The sequence below is a fragment of the Pteronotus mesoamericanus genome, unplaced genomic scaffold (assembly GCF_021234165.1).
Source record: "Pteronotus mesoamericanus isolate MK-2021 breed Mesoamerican mustached bat unplaced genomic scaffold, CSHL_Meso_final contig_303, whole genome shotgun sequence".
Lineage (NCBI taxonomy): Eukaryota > Metazoa > Chordata > Mammalia > Chiroptera > Mormoopidae > Pteronotus > Pteronotus mesoamericanus.
The window spans coordinates 186-18,832 of record NW_026555130.1 but is presented as its reverse complement, the minus strand read 5'-3'; the positions used below and the strand labels follow the sequence as shown (position 1 = coordinate 18,832).

The 18,647-nt window shown below is 42.0% G+C and overlaps 1 long non-coding RNA gene and 1 pseudogene across 1 annotated transcript in view; one reads left to right on the top strand and one right to left on the bottom strand.

Annotated features, from left to right (window-relative positions):
- LOC129072088 (uncharacterized) overlaps positions 1 to 18,347 on the top strand; it is a 36,469-nt gene extending 18,122 nt beyond the window's left edge. The window contains exon 3 of the long non-coding RNA XR_008529338.1: positions 18,323 to 18,347. This is a non-coding gene — a long non-coding RNA (uncharacterized LOC129072088). The remainder of the gene's footprint in view (positions 1 to 18,322) is intronic.
- LOC129072087 (40S ribosomal protein S6-like) lies at positions 5,541 to 6,291 on the bottom strand (annotated as a pseudogene).
- Positions 18,348 to 18,647: the final 300 nt, after the last annotated feature.

Below are 18,647 nucleotides of genomic sequence, written 5' to 3'. Positions count from 1 at the left end.
GGCCAGGGTGGCCTTCAGTCCTTCTGAGTTGAGACGAGGGGCTGTCTATTTACGCTCCCGTGATGATCTGTCAGTGGGTTCTGAGCGCCCTAGGAAGGGGGGTGTGCCCTTGGGCAACGTGCTTTCCTAGTGGAGACAATTCTGGAAGAAGGCGGACAGTTGCAGGCTGACCTCCAAAAGCCAGTGCTGCCAGCATCGGGAGGAAGTGCGCACAGTTCCGGAAGGCAGATTGGGGGGGGCGTCGCAAGGACAGCCGTGCAGCGAACGGCGCTCACTGGCAGCTGGGCGAGTATGAGGTGGTGCACGCTATTTTCATACATTAAGTTGCCTGTGAGTTGGATGCATTCCTCATCTATGTATTATGAAGCAGCTATTTCCCTGAAAATTACAATTCTGCGAAGAGGGAACTGCCACATATTTATTCCTTATTAATTCTCTCATTGTTTGGGGGATTCTCCCCATTACTTTACCTCAGTTAGTACTACTTTTGGGTTTCTTCTAGAGGTGACCTTTGGAATTGTTGGAATTGGTACATCTGGTGGAACTGGTACATGTGATACAAAGATGCAGAGAAATTGCACACCGATTCCGTAATTCACCCCAGAGTTTCTACACTGAATGTTGCTCTAGGGTTTGGTGACAGCTAACTGAGTAGGCGTTCAAAGCACTTGGACAAGTTTCTGGTGCACAGTGTTAGCTGTTGTTGTAAATAAACATGTAAAAATTACTTTAAAAAGAAATACAACAGTCCTGTGTTTGTAAATGGCTACTTGTGCTTAGAAATTTAATTTCCTCAGCTAGGATTATACATAGATTTAAATAAAACATTTTTTACTTGATTTATTGGGGCGACATTGGTTTGCAGAACCATACAGGTTTCAAGTGTAGTCCTCAGCAAAACATTCTTTGCATACTGCATCCTGCGCCCATCTCCCCAAGCAGAGTATATTTCTGACCTCATTTCGCCCTGCCTTTGCCCACCTCCACCTAGCCGCCCCGACCCTGCCCACACTGTCGTCTGTCTGTGTGTAATGTAGCTATGTTTTATGGCTAACACCTTCACCTGTTTTCATCCATTTTCCCCTGCCCTCTCCCCTCTGACAGCTGTCAGTCTGTTCCCTGTATCCATGCTTCTGTTTCTATTTTGTTCATCAGTTTATTTTCTTCATTAGATTCCACATATAAGCGAGATCATATGGTATTTGTTTTTCTCTGACTGGCCTATTTTACTTAGCATCATAATTTCCAGGTCCATCCATATTGTCACAAAAAGTAAGATTTCCTTCTTTTTTATAGCTGTATACTATTCCATTGTGTAAATGTACCACAGTGTTTTTATCCACTCATTTATTGATGGGCACTTGGGCTGTCTCAGGAGCTTGGCTGTTGTAAATAACACTTTAATGAATTTAGGGGTGCACACGTGTATATTCTTTCAAATTAGGGTTAAGGATTCCAGAAGTAGGATGACTGGGTTAAAAGGCAGTTACATTTTTAATTTTTTGAGGAAACTCATACTTTTTCCAAAAAAGGCTGCACCAGTCTACATTTCCACCGACAGTGCACTGGGGTTCCCTTTTCTCCACGTCCTCACCAACATTTGTTTGTTGATTTATTGATGATGGCCATTCTCGCAGGTGTGAGTTGATACCTCATTGTGGTTTCAATTTGCATCTCTCTGGTGATTAGTGATGTTGAGCATTTTTTCATATGTCTTTTAGCCATCTGTATGTCCTCTTTGGAGAAATGTCTATTCAGGTCCTTTTCCCACGTTTTAATTGGATTGTCTGTCTTCCTGGTGTTGAGTTGTGTAATTCTTTGTCTACTTGTATTTTGGAAAATTAACCCCTTATCTGATGTATCATTGGCAAATATGTTCTCCCATACAGTGGGTTCCTTTTTCATTTTGATGGTGGTTTCTTTTGCTGTGCAAAGGCTTTTTAGTTTGATGTAGTCCCATTTGTTATTTTTTCCTTTGTTTCCCTTGCCCTAGGAGATATATCAGCAAAAATACTGCCACAAGAGATGTCTGAGATTTTACTGCCTGTGTTTTCTTCTAGGATTTTTATGGTTTTATGACTTACATTTCAGTCTTGTATCCATTTTGAATTTATTCTGATATATGGTGTGAGTTGGTGGCTAGTTTCATTTTTTTTTTTTTTTTTTTTGCATGTACCTGTCCAATTTTCTGAGCACCATTTATTGAAGAGACTGTCTTTACTTCATGGTATGCTCTTGCCTCCTTTGTTAATATTAATTGACCATAAATGTGTGGGTTTATTTCTGGGTTCTTTGTTCTGCTCACATGATCTGTATGCCTTTTCCTATGCCAGTACCAAGCTGTTTTGATGGCAAACTTGTAGCACAGTTTAATATCAGGTATTGTGATACCTCCAACTTTGTTCTTGTTTATCAAGGTTGCTGAGGTTATTTGCAGTTATTTTTGGTTCCATATAAATTTTTGAAATATTTGTTCCAGATCTGTGCAATATACCATTGGTAGTTTCATGGGAATTGCGTTGAATCTATAGATTGCTTTGGGTAGTATGAACATTTTAATGATGTTAATTCTTCCAATCCATGAACATGGTATATGCTTCTACTTATTTGTATCTTCCTCAGTTTCTTACATGTCCTGTACTTTTCCAAGTACAGGTCTTAGTTAAATTTATTTTTAGGTACCTTATTATTTTTTTCATTGCAGTAGTAAATGTGATTGTTTTCTTAATTTCTCTTTCTCATAGTTTATTATTGGCTATAAAAATAACACAAATTTCTGAATATTAATTTTGTGTTCTGCTGCTTTGCTGAATTCGTTTATTAAATCTAGTAGTTTTTTGGTGGCGCCTTTAGAGTTTTTTATGTAAATATCATGTCATCTGCAAATAATGGCAGTTTTACTTCCTCCTTTCCAGTTTGGATGTCTTTTATTTCTTCTTCTTGTCTAATTGCTATAGCAAGGACTTCCAGTACTATGGTGAATAAGAGTGGTGAAAGTGGACATTGAGTATGATACTGGCTGTAGATTTCATATATGGACTTTATTATTTTGAGGTATGATTCCTCTATTCCCACTTTACTGAGAGTTTTTATTATAAATGGGTGCTGGATTTTATCAGATGCTTTTTCTGCATCTGTTAATATGAGCATGTGATTTTTATCCTTCATTTTGTTTATGTGGTGTATTATGTTTATTGATTGGTGATTATTGTACCAACTTTGTATTCCTGAAATAAATCCCATTTAATGATGTTGTATGATCTTTTTAATGTATCGCAGGATCCGGTTTGCCAATATTTTGTTGAGGATTTTAGCTTCTATGTTCATCAAGGATATTGATTTTCTATAATTTTCTTTATTTGTAGTGTCTCTACCTCATTTTGGAATTAAGATAATGCTAGCATCATAAAAAGAGCTGAGAAGTCTTCCCTCCTCTTGAATTTCTTGCAATAATTTGAGGATAGGTGTTAGTTCTTTGAATGATTGGTAAAATTCACCTGTGAAGCCATCCAGTTTCTGGGAGTTTTTTGATTCCTGCTTTAGTTTTATTAGTTGTAATAGGTCTATTCAGGTGTTGTGATTCTTCCTGAATCACTTTTGGAAGATTGTATGTTTCTAGGAATTTGTGTATCTCACCCAGGTTGTCCAAATGTTGGCATATAGTTTTCATAGTATTTTCCTACAATCCTTTGTATCGCTTTTGTGTCAGTTGTTACTTCTTCTCTTTCATTTTGGTTATACTTATTTGGGCCCTCTTTCTTTCTTTCTTTCTTTCTTTCTTTCTTTCTTTCTTTCTTTCTTTCTTTCTTTCTTTCTTTCTGCCTTCCTTCCTTCCTTCCTTCCTTCCTTCCTTCCTTCCTTCCTTCCTTCCTTTCTTTCTTTCTTTCTTTCTTTCTTTCTTTCTTTCTTTCTTTCTTTCTTTCTCTCTTTCTTTCTATTTTAAATGAAATTACTAGGTATGAGCATTTATGTTAGTGTTTTTTTAAAAAGATTTTATTTATTTATTTTTAGAGAGGGAAGGAGGGAGAGAAACATCTGTGTGGTTGCCTCTCAGGTACCCCCCTACTGGAGACCTGGCCCGCAACCCAGGCCTGTGCCCTGACTTGGAATCAGACCAGAGTCCCTTTGGTTCACAGGCCGGCGTGCAGTCCACTGAGCCACACCAGCCAGGGCTTCTCTCTTTTTCTTGATGCGTCTGGTTAAAGGTTCATCAGTCTTGTTTATATTTTCAGAGAACCAGTTCTTGGTTCACTGACCAATTTTGTATTGTTTTTGTAGTCCCCGTGTCACTTATTTCTGCTGTGATCTTTATTATTTCCTTCCTTGTACTTACTTTGGGCTCTGTTTGTTGTTCTTTTTCTAGTGTTTTAAGGTGTTGGGTTACATTGTTTGTTTGGGATTTTTCTATCTTCTTGAGGTAGGTCTGTAATGCTATGAACTTCCCTCTCAGGATTGTTTTCCCCGTGTCCCTTAAATTTTGGGTTGTCAGGTGTTCATTTTCATTTGTTTCAAGGTAATGTTTTAACATTTTTAAATTAAATTTATTGGGGTGACATTGGTTAATAGGATCATATAGGTTTTTAAGTGTGCATTTCTACAATATAAGATCTGTATATTACACTCTGTGCCCACCACCCAAAGTGTTTCCAGGTAATTTTTTATTTTTTCCTTGATCTAATTGACAATCCATTCATTGTTTAATAACATTCTATTTAGCTTCCATGTGTTTGAATGTTTTTCTTTTGTTGTTGTTGTAGTTGATTTGTAGTTTCAAGCAATTGTGGTCGAAGAAGATGCTTGATACGATTTCAGTATTGAATTTCTTAAGAATTATTTTGTGTCATACCATGTGGTTTGTCTTTGAGAATTTTCCATGTGCACTTGAGAAGAATGTATATTTTGCTGTTCTGGGATGAAACATTCTGTAAATATCAATTAAATCAATTTGATATAGTTTGTTATTTCAGGCCACTGTTTCCTTGTTGATTTTCTGTTTAGAAGATATATCCATTGATGACAGTGGGGTGTTAACATCTACTATGAATGTATTCTGTCGATCTCTCCCTCAATGGCCAACAAGAATATCTTTATATATTTAGGTGCTCCTATGTTGGGTGCATGTATGTTTACAAGGGTTTTATCCTATTGTTGGATCAGTCCCTTTAGTATTATGTAGTGACCTTCTTTGTCTCTTGTTAACGCCTTTGTTTTGAAGTCTATTTTGTCAGATCTAAATATTGCTACTCCAGCTTTTCTGTTTCCATTTACATGCAATATTTTTTCCATCCCTTCACTTTCCGTCTGTGTGTATCTTTTGTTCTAAGATGGGTCTCTTGTAGACAGCATATATGTGAGTCATGTTTTCTAATCCAGTCAGCCACCCTTTCTATGTCTTTTGATGGAAGCATTCAATCTGTTTACATTTAATGTTGTTATTGATAGGTACTTATTTATTGCCCCTTTAATCTTTGTTTTATTTCTCTCTCTCTCTTCTTCTTTTTCAATGTTTGTTCATATTTATTTGTTATTCTTATAAAATCTCATTTCTGACTGGACTCAGACTTACAGGTAGAAGCTCTCAGCAGAGACACCCTGTGCCTCTTGGCAATCTCTTCCTGGCATTTTTCTTTGGGCTCCTTCATCCTCTTAGCCAAAAGTTGAGCACTTTCTGCAGCCCCTTCCTTATTTTTCTTAGTATGTTGTTTCTTCAGGGCAGTACACTGACGTTTGTGTTGCAGGACACGTGGAGTAACAAGATGCTGAATCTTAGGTGCTTTGGTTTTAGGTTTCTTACCATCTTTGTTTAGGGGTGTTCTCGAAATATGTTGGCAGCCATCACCGTCTTTAGAGAGATTGAAAAGTGCGGATTCTGCTAGCCCTTTTGGGCCCCAGGCAACGAGGCAGGCACAGCAGTATCAGCGAGACCAGGAATATCTCGCCCCTGCCTTTTTTTAAACAATGACCAAGTTGAGAACACTGAGATTGGCATCCACAGTGCAACCCCAGACAGACTTGTGCTTCCTCTCTCCAGTCCCCGCTGGTCTGTGACAGGAACGCCCCTTACTCAGCAGCAGGCAGACAGGGCCATGGGCGAAGTCACCTGGCTTCATGGGGAAGCTGTGTTTATCGTTCCCACCACTGATTCAAACCACATGACCCTTTCCTTCTTTGCTCAGAGTGCCAGCAGCAAGCTCTGTGACTGCACTCTTCTCATAGAAGGTACGTTTGTGTTCATTGTCCACTTAAGTGAGTTTCTGACAGCCAGTGGCTGGGAAAGAGGTTCAGCTTCATCCTGAAGCTCTTCTTCAAACCGGCCCTTTAACATTTCTTGCAGTGCTGGTTTTATGGTAATGAGCTCCTTTAGCTTTTTTATTTTCCTCTGGGAAGCTTTGTATTTTGCCTTCAATTTTAAATGATAGCCTTAATGGGTAGAGTAGTCTTGGTTGCAGGTCCTTAGTTTTCATTAATTTGTATATTTAAGGCCAGTCCCTTAGTGCCTAAAGTGTTTCTGTGGAGGAAATCAGCTGACAGCCCTATGGGAGCTCCCATTTAGGTAACTAATTTTCTCTTTTATGCTGCCTTTAAGATTCTCTCTTCCTCTTTATATTTTGCCGCGTTAAATATGATGGGTCTTGGTGTGGGCCTCTTTAGATTTATCTTCCTTGGGACCCTCTGTTTCCTGAACTTGGGTGACTTTTTCCTTTGTCAGGTTAGGCAAATTTTCAGCCATTATTTTTTCAAACAAATTCTCTATCCCTTGCTCACTCTCCTCTCCTCCTTGTATACCCATTATGCAGATGTTGTTATGCTTGATGTCCCTTCCCGTGTACTGTGATGCCCCAGTGCTGGAGCTTAGACTGAGTGCGTTGGAGTAAGTCCCTGTGCGAGCCCTTCAGTAGAAATGCCTGGGACTCCCGAAGCCTCTGTCTCAGTCAGCCACGATCCCCGCTGGTTTTCACCGCCAGGAATTTCCCTTTCTCGCACTGAATCCCTGGGCTGGGAGCCTAGTGTGGGGCAGGGGTCCTTGGCTCCTCAGGGGCCCTCTGCATCAGACATATGCTTCCAGACTTTTATCTGCACATGTGGGTGTGGGACCAAACCGTCTCTGCACCTCCTGGCAGTCTCGATGTGACTCCTTCCTTATGCCCTTAGTTGTAGGACTTCTGTTCAGCTAGACTTCAGGCCCTTCTGCTGTCGGTCATCCTTTGGTTTGTTGTAATTTTGATGTGATTGTGGGAGGTTGTGAGCACTGCATCTACTTCCATCTTGACTGGCTATTCCCCCATAATGTATTGATTTTTTGTTAGAGCATGAGATACTTCATTGTTATCTGCCTGAAAATTGATGTAATAAATTTTAAAAATTTATAATCCATGACCCTTGGTGCCAGAAAATATAGTCTTTACTAGTCAGATTAAATCATTATCCTTAAGAACCACATGTTTTGTGTTTAGGATTACCTGTTTCCAGCCTATTTTTGGTGAATTCAATTGGAATTGCTGTCTTTAGCTATAATTGGAAGCCTAGCTGAGGCAACATATGTTTAGGAAAGTGAGTCTAATGCCGTGTACCTGGGAACTTGTTTAAGGTATAAACTCTGAGGTTCTATACCAGAGATGCTAATTCCCTAGGTGGGAGTTATGGTGCGGGAAGCTTGGCTTTAACATGCCCCCAGGTGATTCTGATGCCCCCACCCCTCCCCCATGAGAGTGATTTAGTTTTTATTCCTTAGACTGTACCACTGTACCTGTGGGAAAATGCAATCACCAGAAAGTGAAATAAAATCTTTGGAGCCCTTTCTTTAACTGCCTTTTTACGAAAGGAGGCTTTCTGTCCTAGCTTGGCTGAGGCTTAAGAATAGCCATTTGTGAAATACCAGTGAATATGTTATAAAGATGTTATCAAATGTGATGTGTTTTTCATTATCCCAGTCTGTGCCTCTTATACAAGCACTGCTGTGACAAATTCCTGTTAGCTCAGGGACAGGGCAAAAAGGTGTTCTCCTAATGAAGGAAGATGTCTCTACTGGTCAAGGAAAAGCATCTTCCTTTTCTTGCTGTAAGGATGCTTCTTATCTTCCTCCCTCCTTTTTGTTGTTGTTGTTGTTGTTGTTGTTGTTAATGGCTTTTGATCTTCCAGTACCCAGTTTTCTTTTCCCTGAATTTTGTTTCACTGTAAGTTATTGCAAATCTTTTAAGGACTTTTTCATGGTAAAGGTTACAAAAACAAGAGATTATCTCCAGATGGTACTGGAATACTCCTAAGCCAAGATTGCCAAAGGTAGTGTTGGAAACAACTTGCTTCATCATCGCAAAGATCCTGAGGTGTTTTAGGCTAATCCTGTAGAAACATCTTCTGGCTGCTGGAGTACTGAAACTCTGACTCTGTTTCAGCTGTGAGCTGTTGTCAGCTGTGAGTGTATGTGGAGGCTCTAAGCAGGGTGCCCCTCCCTGAGAGTAACTTTGCTCAGTTACTCAACTCAGAATGAATCAGATTGGCAATATCGTTTAGTGTTGATAGAAGGTTCTCTCAATTTTTTATACTTGAATGTCTTTAAAAAAAAATATTTTGTTTATTTATTTTTAGAGAGAGGAAGGGAGGGAGAAAGAGAAGAAGAGAAATATCAGATTCTCACACATCCCAACTGGGGGCTTGGCCCGCCACCCAGGCATGTGCCCTGGCTGGGAATCAAACCGGTGACCTTTCAGTTCACAAGCCAGCACTCAGTCCACTGAGTTACACCAGCCAGGGTATGATTTGAATTCACTTATATGTCTTTAAAAAAAGAAGCGATAGTTATCCCAGGAGCTGGTCAGCCCAGGAAGCAAGAAGTATAAGAATCAAAGGCAGGTGCCGGCAGTGCCCATCCTGGACTTCTTGGGGCAGGGCCGGTGGCAATGGAACCGTCCCCTTGGCTCAGCCCTGATGTGGGGATGGATCCTGGAGTTACAGCCTCGTGAGACAGATGGAGCTAGATATTTTTGCTACATACCATTACATATTCCATGCATTGAACTCCTGTAGTCGGATTCCGTGCTCATGAAGCGGTCTTCTGATTATGATGTGGCTTCTTGTGTTAGCCTGTTTACAGGAGCAGACTATATTGTTCATATGGAATTGTTATTTTTTAAGTAGTCTTCTTTTGAGAGTAGTTTTAGGTTCACCGCGAATTGAGCAGAAAGTACAGAGAGTTCCCATTTACTCCCTGACCTGCACATGCACAGCATCCCCCACTCTTGAGTCCCCCACCGAAGTGGGACATTGTTACAATCGATGAACCTACACTGACACATCCCCATCACACAGAGCCCGCCCTTTATATCTGAGTTCAGTCTTGGTGGTGTACAACCTATGGATCTGTACGAAGACATGTATCAACCAGTATCACAGGAGAGCTTCTCTGTCCTAAGCCTCCCCTGTGCTCTGCCTTTTTAGTCCTTCCTCCCCTCTAAGCCTTGGTGACCATGGCTCTTTTTACCGTCTCCATGGTTCCGCCTTTTCCAGAATGTCACAGGCTGGGAATTCTACAGTATGTAGCCTTTTCAGATTGGCTTCTTTCACTTAGTCATTTGCATTTAAGTTTCTAGCATGTCTTTTCTTGGCTTTATAGTCATTTCTTCTTAGTGCTAAATAATAATTCATTGTCTGGATGTTACCACAGTTTGTCCAAGTTCCAAGTTTTGGCTGTTATGACTGAAGTTGCTGTAAACACCCATGTGTAGACTTTTGTATGGACATAGTTTTCAACTCATTTGAATAAATACCAATGAACATGATCGCTGGGTTGTTGGACCCATGGTTTTTCGTTCCGTGAGGAGTTTCAGTGAAGTTGGGTCTGATTACAATTTTTTTTTATGATAGAATGAACTACTCATATTGGCCAGAATATTTAAGTTTGCATGACGGTTTTATTTATCATTGTAAAATAATAGAGCTGTATTCTAGTGTCTGCTTCAGTCTTTTGTGCATTTGATTTTTCTAGCCTAAGGATGACCGTGGTCTGATCGTTACTAGACAAGAATGGGGTTCGGCTGCCGCTGCCATCAGAATGTAAACTCCAGAGGCAGAGGCTGGTGAGACAGGAAAGGGTTTTATTTGAATTCTGAACAATCTGGAAGAATGGGGACTCCCTGTCTTGAAAGCTTATTTCCCCTGAAAAACCTAGACAAAACCCAGCTGTCTTGAGCAGGACCAAACAAAAGGCAGTGCGCAGAATTCCTGTTCCAGCTTAGAGTACTGTTCTTTGGAGCCTCAGGCGGCTACTGAGCGGTCATCCAGGCCGGTTAGCTTGTTCCCAGCTGCTGGCCGCCTTCAGGCTCCCCTCCTGGAGGCTGTGTGTGGAGCCGGCTCCGCCACGGGCCATGTGGCTTCTAGGGCCACAGGGTCCCATGCTCCCAGCTGGAGAGTGCCCAAAAGGCCCTGGCAAATGTCCCACCAGGTCAACAAGAGGGAATGACTCCCTCCTGGAAGGAGTCCCTGCTAAGGTCATGTGGCCCATGGAGAGGATAGGCTAGTGCTCCCTCTCAGTGCCGATCCCGGACAGTGAATGATGAGCCAGAGAGCAATTTCTTTGTTCTCCTGCCTTTGTGTTAGTTTTGGGTGTGGGATGGACCAAGCGCTTTCTCAGAATGACCAATTAGCTTACTAAACGTCTGCATGGTTTGGGCCGGTCCACCCCCCACCCAGTCCCTTCTCTCCCCAGGACAGCCTGACAGGCCTCTTCGGTTCAGTGCCTCCCCCTGCGCCATTTTAACTTGTATTGTGCATGTGCCTGCCTCCCTCTGGTCCCGCCCCAGCCTGGTTCTGGAAGCGGGTAGGAGGGCCTTTTCCCTCTCTCCAGTTGTTTTGCTTGTTTTGCTAGTCTGGCCCTGTGCTCCGTGTAAGGACTTCCTTCTGCCGCCATCTTGCCAGGGGGGCTGGAGCGAACTCTTCTGGCGCCCTGTCACCGTCGCGCCTCCCGTGTCCTAGTTCCCGTATGAAGTCTAATAAGCAAAGGGCCCTGGAAGCCGCACACGGCCTCTCAGGCGGCACCGAGGGCGACCTCAGAGGGAGGGGAGGGGCGTGTTCAGCCAGGAGCGGGACCTCTGCACCGGGGGCGAGTCCACAAGGCGTGAGCTCGGTTGGGGCGGCCGGCCTGCGGGTCCTGGCACCACCTGGCCGTGGCCCCGAGCGGTTCGCGATCTCGGGCGGCCCTTCCTGTTCCCCCACCTGAGCCCACGCCCAACTCCCAGCGGTCCGACAGGCTTTCTGTCGGCATGCTGACCTCCCGCAGCGTGTAGTGGGTAGAAGCCCGGATCTTGCCGTGCACTTTCACCTGTACTGATTTCTGTGCTTTCTGCTCTGCCTTAATGGACTGGTTCCAGACAGAAGCTTGCCCAACAACAGGTTGTCTTCATCAGAGTCACAGGTGATCACAACTGAATGCTGGCCTTGCTCTTCCCACCTGTGTTAGCTGGAGAAGCGACTTGTTCTTTGTAATGTGGGAAGAATGGCGTGTTGTGCATTCTTCTTGGTAATGTCCATCAGCTCAGCTCACTGTGACAGTTTTATGATGACTAGCATTAATTGTGTTTATTTTGTATAACGAGGTCTTTATTTGACAAAAAGTGGATTAGGATACAGAAAAATTGTGTGTGCTAGTACAGGGTCTGGTGCTGTCTTGCTATGTTATTTTGGCAAGTGTGACAAAATAAGAACCATACAATATGTTTGGTCTCTGCCCTCAGTTCCTGACACAGCTCCTCAAACCCCTGTAATTTCCTGAGTGATAGGGTTGCTGGAAGTGTCTTTTGTTCTGATATTGGCCTTAGGCCCTGCAAGAGCTACTGAGGCCGTTGGGAGCTCCAGAGTGACAAGTGCCTTTTGTATGCTAACGAATGCACGGTGGCCTCAACAGCTTGAGACTCTAAAGCTCTGGAAATTGAGTTAATTAGCCACCTCTGCATGATGGAGGCTCATGAAAGTCCCTTAACTGTGGGGTTTGGAGGGTGTCCCCGTTGGTGAACGGACCCACATGCTGAGAGAGGGTGGTGCACCCCAAACTCTAGGGACAGACCCCTGCGTTCAGGACCCTTCTGGACCTCACCTTCTGTGTACCTTTTCATCTGGTTATTCGTGTATATCCTTAATTTTATTGTTTATAATAAACTGGAAAATGGAAGTATTTCCCTGAGTTCTCTGAGCTTTTCTAGCAAATTGTGGAACCTGAGGAAGGGGTAGAGAAACTGTTGAGTTGTAGCCAGCTGGGGAGAACAGCAGGTGACAGCCTGGGACTTGTGACTGGCATCTAGGCGGGAGCAGGTTTGTTGGAGCCGTCTCTGAACCCCGTGGGGTCTGCTCTGTGCGCAGGTAGTGCTGGAAGCGAGTTATGTTGCAGGACACACTGTGTGTCCGGCGAGAATCGGAGGATTGCTTGCTGTGGAAAACCCCACACATCTGCTCTCAGGAGTCTTGTGAAATAGAGGAAGTAACAGAGCTTTCCGTGTGGCAGGTCTGTAGGTTCCCTGTATTTTAGTTTCTTACCTGTGAAACTGAGATCATACCTTTCCACGCGTATGAGAAATAGGGCTCTCTGGGGAAGCAGGCTGAAGTTCAAGCTCTTTGCTGACGCGGTACGAGAGTTTCACGGGGGGACTCACGCTCTCGTCTGACCCCCGTCTTTACCCTCTGCCCTGTGCTCCTACCCCGGCCTCCAGGGGGCGCTTTGAGTGTGAGCTGTGCTGGGCTCTGAGGTCCCCTAAGCAAGTCAGGAACTCCCCAGTTGTGCCTTGCCTCACATATCCACCCTCCAAGGTTCCCCCAAATGGTACCACTTCACCCCCCAACAATAGTAGTCACTGTCTTTTTTATCTGTGCTTCCGTAACACCATACCTACTTTTATTACAAGACTTTTATTCTTTATATAATAACCGTTAGTTTACACATCTATCCCTGTTGTAAAACTTGAAAATGTTTTAGGGCAAGGAACTGCCTTATGTATTTTCTTGTCCTATTAATTTTTTCTCTTTATTATTTATTTCCTTTTACTTTATGTAGATTTAATTTGCTTGATTTTTCTCCCCTTAACATTTTGAGACAGATGATTATTTTCAATCTTCCATCTAACATATAGTTTAACTCTATAAGCTTCTTTCAAAATGCAGGTTTTACCGGCATTCCCCAAATTTTGATGTGTATTGTTTTCATTATTTTGTTCAAAATATTTCCTACCTTACATTTTCTTTTTTAAATCAAGGCAATTTGAATGATATTACTCAATTTCTAAAACATGAGGATTTTTCTTATGAATTTTGTTATTGACTTCCAGCTGAATTCCACTCTGTATAGAGAACCTACTCTATGATTTCAGTCTTTTTAATTTTTTATTGTTATAAAATACACATAAAATAAAATTTACATTTTTTCCAGTGTGCAGTTCATTGGCATTAGGTACATTTGTATTGTTGTGCAACCATCATCATCGTCCATCTCCAGAACATTTTTAGCTTCCCAAACTGGAACTTCATATACATTAAAAAATACAGGGCGGGCAAAAGTAGGATTACAATTGCTCATGTGGAAAATAATACAGTAATAAATGATAATACAAGAGTAAACTCTGCGTCTGTGGACTCACAACTGTAAACCCACTTTTGCCCACCCTTAGTTTTCATTCCCACTCCCCCAGCCCCGGCACCCACCATCCTACTTCCTGTCTCTGTGGAGTCGGCTGCTCTAGTACCTCACGGAAGGGGAGTCATGCAGTGTTTGTCCTTTTGCTCCCTCTACTGAGTGTAATGTCCTTAAGGTTCATCCATGTTGTTGCATGTGTCAGTTTCCTTCCTTTTTAAAGTTGAATTATATTCCATTATGTGTGTATATCACATCAAAATAATATGCCCTGGCCGGTGGGGCTTAGTGGATTGAGCGCCTGACTGCGAACCAAAGGGTTGTCGGTTTAATTCCTTGTCAGGCACATGCCTGAGTCGCCAGCCAGGTCCTCAGTGGGGGGTGCATGAGAGGCAACTACGCATTGATCTTTCTCTTCGTTTCTTCCTTCCCCTATCTCTGAAAATAAATAAATCTTTTTAAAAAAAAAAATAATATACTTAAAATTTAACTCACCCAAGGAAGTGAAAGATTTGTACCATGAAAACTACAAAACATTTTTGAAAGAAATGAGACAAATAAATGGAAAGACATTCCATTTTCATGAAGGGAAAGAGTAATATTGTTAAAATGTTGGGCCAAGATGGAGGCGTAGGTAGATTCACTTAGCCTCCTCACATAACCAAAAGAGGGACAGCAACAAATTTAAAAACAAAAATAACCAGAACTGCCAGAAAATGAAACTGTATGGAAGTCCAGCAACCAAAGAACTAAAGAAGAAAAATTTGTCCAGATGAGTAGGAGGGGTGGAGATGGGCAGCCAGGGAGGAGAGGATGTGCAGCAAGGCGGCAGCTGGCGGACTGGGTGGTCCCACGTGTGTGGAAAAACAGGAGGAAGAGCTGGGGAAGGAGACAGATCTTACAACCCCGGGTTCCGGTGCAGGAAAGGAAAGCCTCAAAACCTCTGGCAGTAAAAACCTGTAGGGATTGCAGGGGCCGGAGAAACTACCAGCCTCAGAGAAGAGTCTGTTGGAGAGACCTACAGGGTGTTAGAACATACACAAACCCACCCACCCGGGAATCAGCACCAGAAGGGTCCAATTAGCTTGTGGGTAGCTGGGGAAGTGACTGAAAGCCCGTGGAGAGCTGAGCAAGCAGCATTGTTCCCTCTTTGACCCCTCCCCCCACAGACGTGTCACAACCATCAACCTGGTTCACCTGTCCCTGGCGAATACCTAAGGTTCTGCTCCTCCCAACGTAACAGGGGCACTGAGACAAAGAAATATGGCCCAAATGAAAGAAGAGATCAAAGCTTCCAAAATAGAACTAAGCAATAAACAGATAGCGGAGCCTATCAGATGTGCAGTTCAAAACCCTGGTGATCTGGATGCTCACTGAATTGGAAGAGTATGGTTGTAAAATGGAGGAAAAAATGAAGGCTATGCAAAGTGAAATAAAAATATACAGGGAACCAACAGTAAACAGAAGGAAACCGGGACACAAATCAATGATTTGGAGTAGAAGGAAGAGATAAACATTCAACCAGAACATAATGAAGACACAAGAATTCAAAAACTGAGGGAGAGGCTTAGGAACCTTTGGGACAACTTTAAACGTTCCAACATCCTATTCATAGTGGTGCCAGAAGCAGAAGAGGAAGAGCAAGAAATTGAAAACTTATTTGAACAAGTCATGAAGGAGAACTTCCTCACTCTGGCCAAGGAAATAAACTTCCAGGAAGTCCAGGAAGCACAGAGAGTCCCAAAGAAGTTGGATCCAAGGAAGCACACACCAAGGCACATCATATTTAAGTTACCCAAGATAAAAGATGAGAGAATCTTAAAAGCAGCAAGAGGGGAGGAGAGAGTTACCTACAAAGGAGTTCCCATAAGACTACCAGCTGATTTCTTAAAAGAAATCTTGTAGGCAAGGAGGGGCTGGCAAGAAGTTTTCAAAGTCATGAAAGGCAAAGACCTACGTCCAAGATTACTCTCTCCAGCAAAGCTATCATTTAGAATAGAAGGGCAGATAAAGTGCTTCCCAGATAAGGTCAAGTTAAAAGAGTTCATCATCACCAAGCCCTTATTATATGAAATGTTAAAGGGACTTATCTAAGAAAAAGATAAAAAACTATGGCCACTAAAACAGAGGGCGGGGGGGAAGGGGGCAAATGGGGGAAAAGGTACTGGGAATAAGCAGAATAAATAGTTGGTACAAAATAGGCAGGGGCGGTTGAGAATAGGGTAGGAAATGGAGAAGCCAAAGAACTTATATGTACAAACCCATGGACATGAACTAAGGGGGTGGGAGGGGAGGCTGGGGGTAGGGTGGTATAGGGTGGGGGGAATAAAGGGGAGGAAAAAAATGGGAAAACCGTAATAGCACAATCAATAAAATACGTATTAAATAAAAATGTCACTAATACCCAGAACAATCTACGGGTTCCATGTAATCCCCCTTAAAATCCCAATGATGGTGTTTGTGGACTCTCTTTCAATCAAGAACACTTAGTCCATTTTAGTTTCACTTAATTGTTAATATATTGGTTTTATATCTGTCATCTTACTGTTTGCTTTCTCTTTGACTTTCCTGTGCTGTTCTTTTTTTCTCTTGGATTATTTTTCTTATTTTATTTTTTGTCTAGTAATTTGGTAGTTATATATATTTTAGTATTCCATGGTTATGCTAGAGATGAAAACATGCATCTTGGGCTTATAAAAGTTTAATGAAAATTAGTAATTTGCCTCTTCTGGACTCATGCAATGACTTTAGGATATTTAAACACTAATTCCACTTACCTACTTCCTAACTCATATGTTGGCTACTTTAATCTATGTGTCTTTTAAACCCAGAGAGCTGATATGATTACTTTATATTATCAGTATTAATTTAGATTTCCCCCATATATTTATATTTTTGTTGTCCTTCATTACTCTCTGTATCCTCAGGCTTCCATCTGGGGTAATTTTCTTTTTCCTTGAAACCAACCCAATTTTTTTTTTCTTAAATTGCCTTTATGTTGCCTTTACTTTTAAAAACATTAAAATTTTGGTTACATAGATGTAAAACAAAAATCTGTCATTTTAGCTGTTCTTAGACATTTTCAGAGTAGTTACAGAGTCACAGCAAAACTGAATGGAAGATACGGTAATTTCTTCTATACCTCCTGTCCCCACATATGCAGAGCCTCCCCCCATCATCAAGTTGGGTTGTGTTTTTGTCGTTGAGTGTTAGGAGGTTTTTTTGTTTATTATTATTCTAGGTATTAAGCCCTTAACAGGTTTGTGATTTGCAAACATTTTCTTCCATTCTGTATGTTGTCTTTTCACATTTTGGATATTGTCCTTTTATATTCAAAACTGTTTAATTTTTATAAAGTCCAGAGAGAAAGAAACCTCTATTTGTTTTTCTGCCTCTTTATGCATTCATGGTTGCCTCTTGTATGTGCCTGACTGGAGAAGAACCTGCAACCTTGGTATATTGGGGACGACACTCGAATCAGCTGAGCTCCCTGGCCAGGGCTTGAAGTGATCTTTAAAAATAATTTATTTAACTTTTCTAGTTGTTCTCAGCAGAAGGGGAGAACACAGAAGTGGAAACCCTCTGTCTTATTTTTGTACCTAGCACAGTACTCTGTGCACAGTGTGTACTTATAGGTGGAGGCGGGAAGAGAAGGTAGAGAAAATGCCCTGAAAACTAAGGTGGTCTGCGAACATACGGTGTCAGTCACAGAGAGCGAGGGTAAGGGGGTGCGTCTTGGCTTCTGCAGTGAGAATGACCTGGGAGTGACTTTCGTTCAGCGTGTTATTTTACCTACATTGAACAAGGATACTATCTACTTACAGAACGTTATTTTATGTAAAGCCGATTACCAGGCTAGGACTCCAAAGCGTGCGTTGGGAGGTTGCGGGACTAGGTGAAGGAGGTAAAGGGGTTGAGGAGCACACACTGGTCGTTACAAAAACGGTCATGGGATGTAAAGTACAGCACAGGGGAGCGCAGTTAATAATACTGTAATAATTTTGTATGGTGCCGGGTGGGTACTGGAAGTATCGGGGGAAACACTTTGTAAAGCACTTGATTGTTTAACCACAATGCCGTACACCTGAAGCTAATATAAAATAATATTGAACCCTGGCTCATATGGCTCAGTGGATTGAGCACCGGCCTGCAAACCAAAGGGTCACAGGTTTGATTCCCGGTGCAGGGCACATGCCTGGGTTGTGGGCCACGTCTTCAGTAGGTGGGCGCACGAGAATCTGCAACCATACATTGAGGTTTCTCTCCCTTTTCTCCCTCCCTTCTCCTCTCTAAAAATAAATAAAATCTTTTTTTAAAATTTAAAAAATAATATTGAACATGAAGTGCAGTTGAAAAATAAATCATGTTTGTTTGTCCGAAGCTGGTAAAAAGGACAATAACAAAGTGTCTTTGCAGAGATGAATTGTCTGTTGTAAGGATAACATGAGATAATGTCAAAGAGAGTTTGTGCCAATTTAGTAAGTGCTCACTAAATGTTAGCCATTGTTGTTTTCTCTGCAACTGTGATTTGTGTTGACTTTTTGAACTGAACATGCTATTGTGTAGTTGCTGATTGAAGTCCTTTCCCAAAGGTGGTTCTTTTCTCCAGTGGCGTCTGCGGTGACGCAGTGTCCGTCGCGGGCTGTTTGCTTTGCAGAAGGAGCATTTTGTCCATACCACCTGCTGCCACTTGATTTTTTCTTGTTCCACTAGGACTCTGGTTAGGAGTAGAATGGGACATTGAGAACAGCGGGGCAAGCACGATGGAAGCCACGAAGGGACTGTGTATTTTAAAGTAGGCAATTTTCCATTGTAGCACATTGGCATGGTTATTTGAGGAGAGTGTTTAATAGTTGAATAAAAAGGGGCTGGAGAAGAAATACTTGGATCTGGGGTTAGTTCTAGAATGCAGAATTTGGATATTCTAGAAAGATAATTCTATTTGTAGAGTTTTTCTTTTTTTAAAGATTTTATTATAGAGGGAGGGGAAGGAAGGGAGAAAGAGAAGGAGAGAAACATCAATGTGAGAGAAAAACAC